The following is a 10750-nucleotide window of genomic DNA, read 5'->3' as shown; positions in this document are numbered from 1 at the left end:
TGCCAAACTCAGCATCATGTAAAAGCTGAATGCAGCCGTGTGTGTGTGTGTGTGTGTGTGTGTGTGTGTGTGTGTGTGTGTGTGTGTGTGTGTGTATTGTATGCATCTGAGTGGACATGTGCACATTCAGGTCAGAACAGGAGTTCTGGACTCTCCATTGTTCTCCACTTTTTTGCCTTGAAGCAAGGTCTCTCAATGAACCAAATGTAGTATGGATTCTAATGGGTCTTAATTATAAAGACCTGGATTCGGATATCAAGGTAAATGTTGAAAGATCAGAGAGACAAAGGAGCAAGCCACAGCCACCTCTTACCTAGCCAACTCCTCAGCCTGTAAAGAGCTGAGCCCCTGTCTTCTCCTGTCTTATATTCCTCTCTCCACCCAGCCATATCACTTCCCATTTCTTCCTCCCAAGTGCTGAGATTAAAGGCATGAGATCCCAAGTGCTGGAATTAAAGGTGTGTGCCAGCACTGCCTGGTCTCTTTGGTTAATGAGTGGCTAGCCTGCTCTCTGCTCTCTGCTCTCCAGGCAAGCTTTATTTTTTAGAGCACAAACAAAATATCAGCACACCCAGAAGCTCTCTGTTTTGGCAAGGATGCCCATCCAGCAAACTCTCAGGTTCTGCCCGTCTCCACCTCCCAATGCTGGGGTTGCAGGTAGGAGCAGCTGTATAGGTTGTTATGTGGGTGCTGTGGATTTGAACTCAGGTTCTTGCACTTGCAAAACAAATGCTTATTCACTGAGCAGTCCTCCCAGGCCCCTCAATCCAGTATTCTTAAAGTCACCAGTAGACCAAATACATTTCATTTTAAACCACAGAAGAATTTTCCTAATAGATAAGCTGATTCTAAAATGTATATGGGAGTGTGGAGTACATTAATTTTAATTTTTGCAGAATTATTCTGCCTGAGTTGAAACTCGGCAGGAAGGGGCCATAACCAAGCTGCTATTGGTGTGTAGACAGATGGAATGGAGGAGTGGGAAACAAGAGAATTTAGAAAATAGGCCTTCAACCACGTGGTCAACTGAATTTCAACAAAGCTAATAAGGTAATTAAAAAAGAATATGCTTTTTGGCAGCAGAGTTTGCCTAACTGGATGTCCAGGCTGAAAACAAGAGACCCTAACCCATACCTTAAAGGATGTCAGTGACAATCTTGGAATAAATCACCCACCTAATCCAGAGAGCAACAAAGAGTGCTCGTTGGATGGCTCAAGACAGAAAAGATAGCTGTGACCTTGAGGTAGGGACACAATTCTAAGAAGATGGGGAATAAATACCAGGAGAGTATACAGTGAAACTGTAAGACTCAAAACCTTGCTCTCCTTGTGACGATGTGTTGAAAGAGTGAGGAGACTGGGAGAAAGCACTAGAGGAGCAGGTCAGCCGAGAGCTAGTGCTTGGCCTATGTGAGGGACTTCACAGCCTCAGGACAAGGAGAAAATCAACCTCAGTAAGAATGCAGAATGGCTAAGATCAAGAACACTGAAGACAGTTTATGTTGGAGAGGATGTGGAGGAAGTGGAACACTCCTCCACTGTTGGTGGGAATGCAAACTTGTACAGCCACTTTGGAAATCAATACGGCGTTTTCTTAGAAAATTGGGAATCAACCTCCCTCAAGACCCAGCTATACCACTCTTGGGCATATACCCAAGGAATGCTCAATCATACCACAAGGACCCATGCTCAACTATGTTCATAGTAGCATTATTTGTAATAGCCAGAACCTGGAAACAACCTAGATGCCCTTCAACTGAAGAATGGATAAAGAAAATATGGTACATATACACAATGGAGTACTACTCAGCAGAGAAAAACAATGACATCATGAGGTTTGCAAGTAAATGGATGGAACTAGAAAAAAATCATCCTGAGTGAGGTAACCCAGACTCAGAAAGACATGTACTCACTCATAAGTGGATACTAGATGTAAAGCAAAAGATAACCAGATTGCAACTCACAACTCCAGGGAGGCTACCTAGTAAAGAGGACTCTGAGAAAGACACAGGGATCGCCTAATGACAGAGAAATGGATGAGATCTACAGGAGCAAACTGGGGGTGGGGGAGTAATGGAGGGTAAGGATTGGGGAAAGAGAGCTTAGGGCAGTGGGAGGTACCAGATGGATCAGGAGCAGAGTGGGAGAATGGGGAGCAAGATACCATGATGAATGAAGACCCCAGGGGAATAGGAAGAAGCAGAGTGCTAGAGAGTTCCCCAGAAATCCACAAAGATACCTCCACTGTAGACTACTGGCAATGGTTGAGAGAGTGCCTGAGCTGACCTGCTCTGGTGATCAGATGGCTGAACACCCTGGCTGTCATGGTAGAACTCTCTTCTAGTGTCTGATGCAAGTGGATGCAGAGATCCACAGCCGAGCCCCAGGTGGAGCTCTGGGAGCCCAATCGGTGAGAGAGAGGAGGGATTATATAAGTGAGAGATATTGAGACCATGATTGGAAAAAGTACAGAGACAAATAGCCAACTAGTGGAAATGCTTGAACTGTGAACCAATGGCTGAGGAGCCCCCATGGAACTGGACCAGGCCCTCTGGATAAGTGGGACAGTTTGATTAGCTTGAACTGTTTGGGAGGCCCCCAGGCAGTGGAGCCGGGCATGTCCTTGGTGCATGGGCTGGCTTTTTGGAGCCTGGGGCCTATGCTGGGACACTTTGCTCAGCTTTGGTGTAGGGAGGAGGGGACTGGACCTGCCTTGGCTGAGTCTACCAGGCTGGGCTGACTCCCCAGGGGAGATCTTGCCTTGGAGGAGGTGGGAATGGGGGATGGATGGGGGGGGAGGGCTGGGGGTGGGAAGAGGGAGGATGGGGGAATCCATGGCTGATATGTGAAATTAAGTTAATTATAAAATTATATATATATATATATATATATATGTATATATATATATATATATATATATATATATATATATATATATATATATATATATATATATATAAGAATGCAGCTGTAAAGGCAGGACAGATGTTGGTATTTCACCAAGGGCGATGTGCCTATACTATATAAATGTATGGACTAGCGTGCAAATCTTTTTCTTTGGGGGAGAAGCTCAAGCTGGTAGTATAATGTAAAAATAATAGCAGTTCACACTCGATAGCGTGTGCATTATACTTACTCTACCATTACCAAGCCTACTCATGGGGAGTTACTCCAGGGAAATGGGACAGCATGTCCACATGACTCCAAAGGGCTTGAAACATCTCTGTTGATTATCTGCAAACAGCAGACCCAGAGAGATACCTTTGCCTTTGTGCTACTTCTTAAAATCTGACCACATTCCTCGGGGAAGGATCAACTTGACCCCCAAGAAGCTACACCCAAAATAATGGAATGCAGACTATATTAAGAATGGTTTGTGCTTTGAGGGTCCATATCTAATTTGCTGAGTCTTCATTTCTTATTGTTCCTCATTCAACTCTGTATGTAACGGCTCTCATTGTTCTTTGGGTCTTCATTTCTTGGTGAAGATCTCTGTGCTATGGGAACTTGAATAACTAAACTTGGATGAGTCTCTCTCTCTCTCTCTCTCTCTCTCTCTCTCTCTCTCTCTCTCTCTCTCTCTCTCTCCAAGACAGGTTCTCACTCTGTACTCCCTGGCTGTCCTGGATCTCACTCTATAGACCAGGCTGGCCTCAGACTCACAGAGATCTGCCTGCCTCTGCCTCCAAAGTGCTGGGACTAAAGGCATGTGCTGTCCTGTGGATACCTCTCTCTTTTTATTCTGTCTTTTGTCAATTTAATTTTCCAAGCCACTGAGGACCCTAATAGGATGGAACTGGGGTTTCTTTTCTCCCAGAACTGGTAGTTGAGTACTCTTTGTCACTTCATTTATAATCAGAAAAAAAAAAATCTTGAAAATCCAAGTCTCTGTCAATCTGTGAACCAAGTTGTAGTATGTCTATACAATGAAATGCTACTCAACAATGAAGATGATTGTTCTCAAAATATATGCAGCAACATTGGTGAATATCAAATTATTAGGTGAAGCAAAGACATATAGACCTTATAAACTGTGTGACTCCAGTTTATAAAGTAAGTTAACAATTGTAAGGATGTGAAGATGGGATTGCTAAAGGCTAGGGGTGGCGGAGTGTGTATAAGTATAGTGTGTATACTTCCAAAGAGTATCAAACATCTCTCAAGCATGGTGGAAAAACACTGAATCACAGCTATGACTATATTCCTCTATCAAAACGTATCTAACAATACACTCAAAGTCACATGTTTGATTCTATGTGAATTTGAGTTCAATGTAGCTGATTTAGGAAGTGTAGGAACAAAGTTGAAAGAAAAATCAATGGCTAGGAGAATGGATTGAAACAGTTTCCCTTTCCAGGATGGGAGGGTGTGTTGTTTCTTTGTAGAGGAATGAGAAAGACAAGATTGAACAGAACGGGGTGCAAAGCTTGTGAAAAGCACCCCATAGAAGGGGGCAGGGAGCTGGGCTCCCTGTGTCTCCAGGAAATGCAGAGTCAAGCTGCTCAACCAATGTGACTGCCTCAGAGTGACAGAAGCTTAAGAGACTGGTGATACTGGAGACTAAACCCCGGGCTGGGCACACACATGCCTGTCCAGGGACCCCACCTTTTTTTACTTTTGAAACAGGACTTCGCTGAGTTGCCCAGGCTGTTGTCTTTGAACTCACCTTGTACCCCAGCTAGCCTTGACTTTATAATTCTCCTGCACCAACCCCCAAAGCAGCTGAGATTATAGACTTCATTTTCAAATACTCCTTTTGCAATTTTCCCTTTTGCATTTAAAGTTCAATAAAACTTCATGCCCTGTTTGGAGTTAACTTCTGCAGATACCTCTGAAAATGCCGGTGTGCACAGCAAAAACTTCATCCAGGTCCTGGCCCTGATTTAGGGAGAAAAATAGGGGTGCATAGAGGTCCGAGGCCATTCTTCCTGAATACTTTTTCACTTAATGATGCTGATGTGGCCCAGAGCTCAATGACCTCTAGATCATTTAGATGACTTTGCAGCTTAACTGAACCAACATTTAAGGAATGTTTTTTACTTGACTCTGTCTTGCGTGAGGGGAAACCAAAGATGAAGAAGGCTTGTTCTATGCTTACAGCCTCACAGATGAAACAGATAAGTGGTCAGACTAGTTCAGCTGCATTTTGAAAGGCTATGTGTGAGATGTAAATACAAGGGATTATGGGAAGCACATAGAATAATGGGACATTTACCTAGTATGGAAAGTCAGGAATGCTCCCCTGGACAAGGAGATGCCTGAGTTAAATGAGAGTAGATGGACAGTCATTATTCAAGATGTGCTAAGAACAGAGGGCACTGCAGAGAGAACGTCATGTGACATGGCAAGTGCGTGCTGGCACTGACCAGCATCACAGTTAAGGAAAAGGCAGAGTGAGAGGTGGGGTTGGTCTTTGGGATTGGTCCAGAGCCGACACTCTAAATGGATGCAACTGCTGAATCCTTCCCCCAGCAAGAGACTGGTGATGTAGTCTTAGTGCTGGGGAAGACATAAGTGGTTCCCTGGGGCTCACTGGGCAACCAGCCAAGCTGACTTGGTGAGTGTAGGCTAGCAATCGACCCTGTCTTCAAAAGCAAAGTGAATGACATCCAAATAACAATGCCTGAGGTGCTCTTCTGGCCTCTATGTGCACAAGCACTCATATGAACACACACACACACACACACACACACACACACACACACACACACACACACACACACACACACAAAGCAATTCCTGCTAAATTTCAAAAGTAAGGGCACCAAACAGAGGCATACAGGAGAGATCTGAAGTAGAGTAGGAAGCATGTGTAGACAGGCCCCAGGAACCACACACTGTTCATAACATAAAGACATCTTTCAAAACCCTGGCAAGTCAACTATTGAAGAGGGCAAGTTTATCTTGACCCAGTGTTTCAGAGGTTTTGGTCCATGGCCAATTGGTCCTGTTACCTCGGACCTGTGATGATGTGGTACTTCATGGCAGGTGCTGGTGGTGGTGATGGAGGCCAAATGATGTCGTTGAAACCAAGAGAAAAGAGATGAGCATCTCACAGTCCCCTTTAGGATGTGCCAGTTGAGACTAAAAACTACCTGCAGGTCCATCGCCCAAGGGTCTATCACTTAAAGTTCTATCTACCTCCTTCCCATAGTACCTTGGTAAGGGCTAAGCCATTAGCACATGGGGCTTTGGGTATACTCCAGGTCCAAACCACACTGTAAGTCTACATGTAAAAACAGTAAATGCATAGGTTATATATGTATGTGTCCATGAAATGATTTGCTTTTCTATTTTTTATGTCATTCTTAACTTTGTCCATAGATGAGCAAATATTTCCTAAAAGTGTAGCTCTAATGGCTGCATATTTTCTTATGGTAAAATGATTTATGTTTGTCTTTAATTTGATAACTGAGAAGTGTGTGTGTGTGTGTGTGTGTGTGTGTGTGTGTGTGTGTGTGTGTGTGTGTGTCTCGCAGGCATGACACTGCAAGGAACAGCCATACATACATACTTCTTGCATCTCAGATTATTTCCTGTTGCCAAAAGGTGATTTTCAGTGTCTAAAAAGGGGCTCACAGGAGTGAAATCAGAGCTATTAAAGACTCTGCTCCTTGGTGTGAATGCTATTTCTTCTCTTTGCCTCAAAGGAAGAAGCGATGAACAGCCTATAAATGTTTGCTTTCAGCTATGTTCTTCCTAACTTGCCAACAGGTTCCTAACTACCAGCAGAATGCCTGGTGGCGATTTCAGAATCTGTAGACAGGTTCACATTTATCTCTAACTTGAACATTTGTTCAAGCATCCAGAAACACATCCAAACCAGGCTCCTTTGTGAGAAATGTTTACACTGGCCTGGGATTAAGGAAGCTGTATGGGGCCAACATATGCACATCCTAAAGAGCTGGAATGCTTTCCTCTTGAGGGATACTGGTGATAAGAAGTAGCAAGTTGCAGATGTTAATGCTTAATGCTGATAAAGACTAAAATAGTCAGTTCTATGGCCATTTAAAAACTTCTCATGAAACTTTACAGACAGAAGGAGTGCCCAGATGTGGAACAACTGAGTCATATGATACGCTCGGAAATGAGCAAACAGCTTTGTGTCTCTGTGGCTGCCTGGGGTACGTCTGATGGTATTAGACAGGAGATATCACCCCATGGAATAATGGTGAGATTTGCCTTGTGGATAGAGCCACTCACTCTACTCTGAAAGGGCTTTTCGGTGCCTACTCCATCACCATAGGAACCAGAGGATGGAGATGGTGGAAGAGAGGGTCATCAGAGGAGCACACTCTGGGTAAAGAAAAACTGGCCAGAGCAGGCATCAGATAAAAGCCTCTTCAACCAAACCCCGCAACTGTGCTTTGCCAATCCCATCAGAAGAAGTGAAGGGGGGAAGGTTAACTTTAGCTTTGAATGTGTGCTGATAGAGGAACCAAAAGTTCAGGTGTGCAGGTTATGGAAGGAGAAAGAGACCCAGGGTCCAGAGCACCTTGGGGTGAGAATGGAGGTGGGGGAGGGGTTTGTAGAGAGCCTAGTTGAGCTGCTTGAACTGAGTTCAGTAAAGAAAAGGTCAGGAGAGGCGTTATCCAGTTGAGGATTCTGGGCAGTTACCTAGGAGAAGTAACAGGGAAAATGGCCAAGAAGTCTAGATCAGATGCCATAGTGATTATTATTTTGTTATTCTTTTGTTATGTTTTAGGGCAGAAAGGGCTTATTTCAGTGTATAATTCCAGGTTATAATCCATAATCTTGGAGGAGTTGAGGTGGCAGGAAGTTAATAGCTGTTCACATTCACAGTCAAGAGCAGAGAGAAATGCATGCATTCATACTCACTTTGCTCTCTTATGCTCAGCTCAGGACTCCTGCCTAGGGAATGGAGTCACCCATGGTGAGCTGGGTCTTCACATATCAATTCACTTAATTAAAACAACCTCTTCCCTACCCCCACCCTTCCAAACAGACATGCTCTCAGGCCAACTTAATGATACAACCCCTCATTAAAACTCTTCCCAGGTGATTCTGGGTTGTCAAGTTGAAAACCAAACCTGGCCATCACACTCCACCCCTTGTCAGCTCAACACTCAAGTACATTGTTTTTAGGCCTTAACTCTACACTCCTTTTCTCCAAAGTCTCTATTTTTGTAATGTGAAAGATCATCTTACTTTTATTTTATGATTAATCCAATCATATAGGAAACAATTGAGTCACCATGGAGGCCTATATATTTTCCCATAGCTTTATTTAACATTACCTGTGCCCACCTGCAATAAGGCCCTCATATCTCATCAACCATGCCCAAACCTGAAAAGTTCTGCAAACTTGATTTTTAAGAAAGTTTGTGGCATACTTCCTTGAGGCAGTCCTTAACCTGAGCTGACATTGGCCTATATACAGATGCTGTCCTGGCCTCTTTGTGTGGAGACTTTTGTTTTCTGCAGTGGAAATGCCTGCATGTGTTTAATTACAAATTGCTGCCGCAGATACTGCTGTGGCTATGACAACAGATCCAGAGCATAGATCCTATTACTACTCAAAATATGCACCAGCCGATGGATGACTAGCCGGGGTGCTGAGGACAGGTGATGGAGGGGGGCTTGGCCCCACGTGTGACAGCTCCATCACTCCCTACAAGGCTTAGGGACCATCACAGAAGAGGAGTCTAAAAAGATGTAGAAATGTAAGAGAAGGATGAGGAGATGCGCAGCAAGAAGACATCTCCTGGACATGCCATACACATGGCACACATGAACTCACTGCAGTCATGATTATCTACACAAGAGCCAGGCAAGATGGGGTGGGGGAGGGTACTAAGGCCCTATGCTCTCTGGGGGATTATTGACAGCAGGTTGTTGGGGAGGGACCCATTATTTTCTTCAGTGGTATATCAGTGGTGAGTTGTCCTCCCTCCAGTAAATAGCATCCATCCATGCTCAGCAGAAGCACTAATTGAACTCAGAAGGAGCCACACAGAGAAAAGACACAAGAGCAGGAGGGGTTGAGGAGAGAAGCAGCAGGATAAGAGAGGAACGTGGGTGTGTGCTAAGATGACTAAAATCCGTTACATAAATGTATGAAACTGTCAAGCAATAAGAAATAAAACAAATATTCTAAAATATGAAACCACTCTCCCCAAAGGTTTTGGGCAAAGATCTGTCTGGTATATTTACTAATGAGCATGCCTCTATACCCTATCAAAGCCTGACAGGCACTGAGCAATGAAAGCATACTAAAGAAATCTTTTAAATCTCTTCCAGTCTACTCTCTAGTAGTCCCACGCCTTCCTCCTCAGATCCCGATGTTAAGTTTCACTGTCTATTATTTCCTTGCATGTTGTTACACTAAATGGTGTATGCTAATTTTAATACCCACAGACATTTAAAAATAGCATTATATGCTGTATCTCAACACACACATATATGTGTAAGTATTCCATTTATGTACTGCTGCGATTCCACACACTTTTATACCTACTGCTCTTAAATGTTGTGAATAGATTTTTTTCTGTAATTTGTTTTACTTCTCACTAGGGGCTGTTTGATGTCAAGCTCGTCATTGGCTTGTGGTCATCTCTCACTCTACCTCCATGCTGTACCTGCAGTTTGTTTGCCAGTCTACTACTAGAAATGTGTTTTCTTGCAGCTGAGTGTGGTGGCATTATGTTCTCCAAAGTATTGTGCACCCTAATAAACTTATCTGGGGTCAGAGACAGAACAGCCACTAGATACAAATGGTGGCACTCACACCTTTAATCCTAGCATTCCAGAGGTAGAAATCCCTCTGGATCTCTGTGAGTTCAAGTTCATTGGAAACAGCCAGGCATGGTGACAAACACCTTTAATCCCAAGAAGTGAGCCTTTTATCCCAGGGAGTGATGGCAAAAACAGAAAGATATATAAGATGTGAAGACCAGAAACTAGAAGCTTTTAGCTGGTTAAGGTTTCAGGCTTTGGAGCAGCAGTTCAGCTGAGATTCATTCTGGATGAAGACTCAGAGGCATCCAGTCTGAGTAAACAGGACCAGCTGAGGAACTGGTGAGGTGAGGTAGCTGTGGCTTGTTCTGCTTCTCTGATCTTCCAGCATTCACCGCAATAACTGGCCTCAGGTTTGATTTTAGTAATAAGAACTTTTAATATTCATGCTACAGCTGAGGACTGAAGAGACCACACACTGTCTCTGTTTAGGCTTCTCCTCAGGTTCATGATTTGTGGTCCTCCTTCCAATCAGTGGTGTGACCTCTGAGGCTCTCAACTCAGCTTCTCAAAGTTCACAGGTTTTTAGTTTTGACAAAGTCTTTTCCCATCAGATTTTCATTTCAAGATATGAGATTATTACACAAATTATTTTAGAAGTATATGGCTTAGCCTGTTATTTTAGACATTTCCTTCTAACCGTTCTCTGCATAGTTTCATGTTTAGGTCTACGATCATTGGAAGCTGAATATATCTACGGTGTGAGGTGAGTTTCAAGGAGCATACTCAGAGTTAGAATGTAAAACTGTAAGAGAAGGATGAGAAGACAGCCTGTGTAGAATTGTTGCAGAGTTTTTTCCCCAGTGCTGAATGGAAGGAGCAGGAAGACCAGACACTCATGAAATAAACCAACTTCTCACCTCTGAGGAAAGCGGAAGCAACATTCCCAGTAAGCCACTGCTGGGAGGAGATTCAGACATCTCAGTCTCCGAGAGGAGATTCTCCAGCCTGCAGAGCTGCCTATGAGCTGAGCAGAGGGCTCCTTGTAGCTTTC

The sequence above is a fragment of the Peromyscus maniculatus genome, chromosome 14 (assembly GCF_049852395.1).
Source record: "Peromyscus maniculatus bairdii isolate BWxNUB_F1_BW_parent chromosome 14, HU_Pman_BW_mat_3.1, whole genome shotgun sequence".
In the NCBI taxonomy this organism is placed as follows: domain Eukaryota; kingdom Metazoa; phylum Chordata; class Mammalia; order Rodentia; family Cricetidae; genus Peromyscus; species Peromyscus maniculatus.
This window is presented reverse-complemented; position numbering follows the sequence as displayed.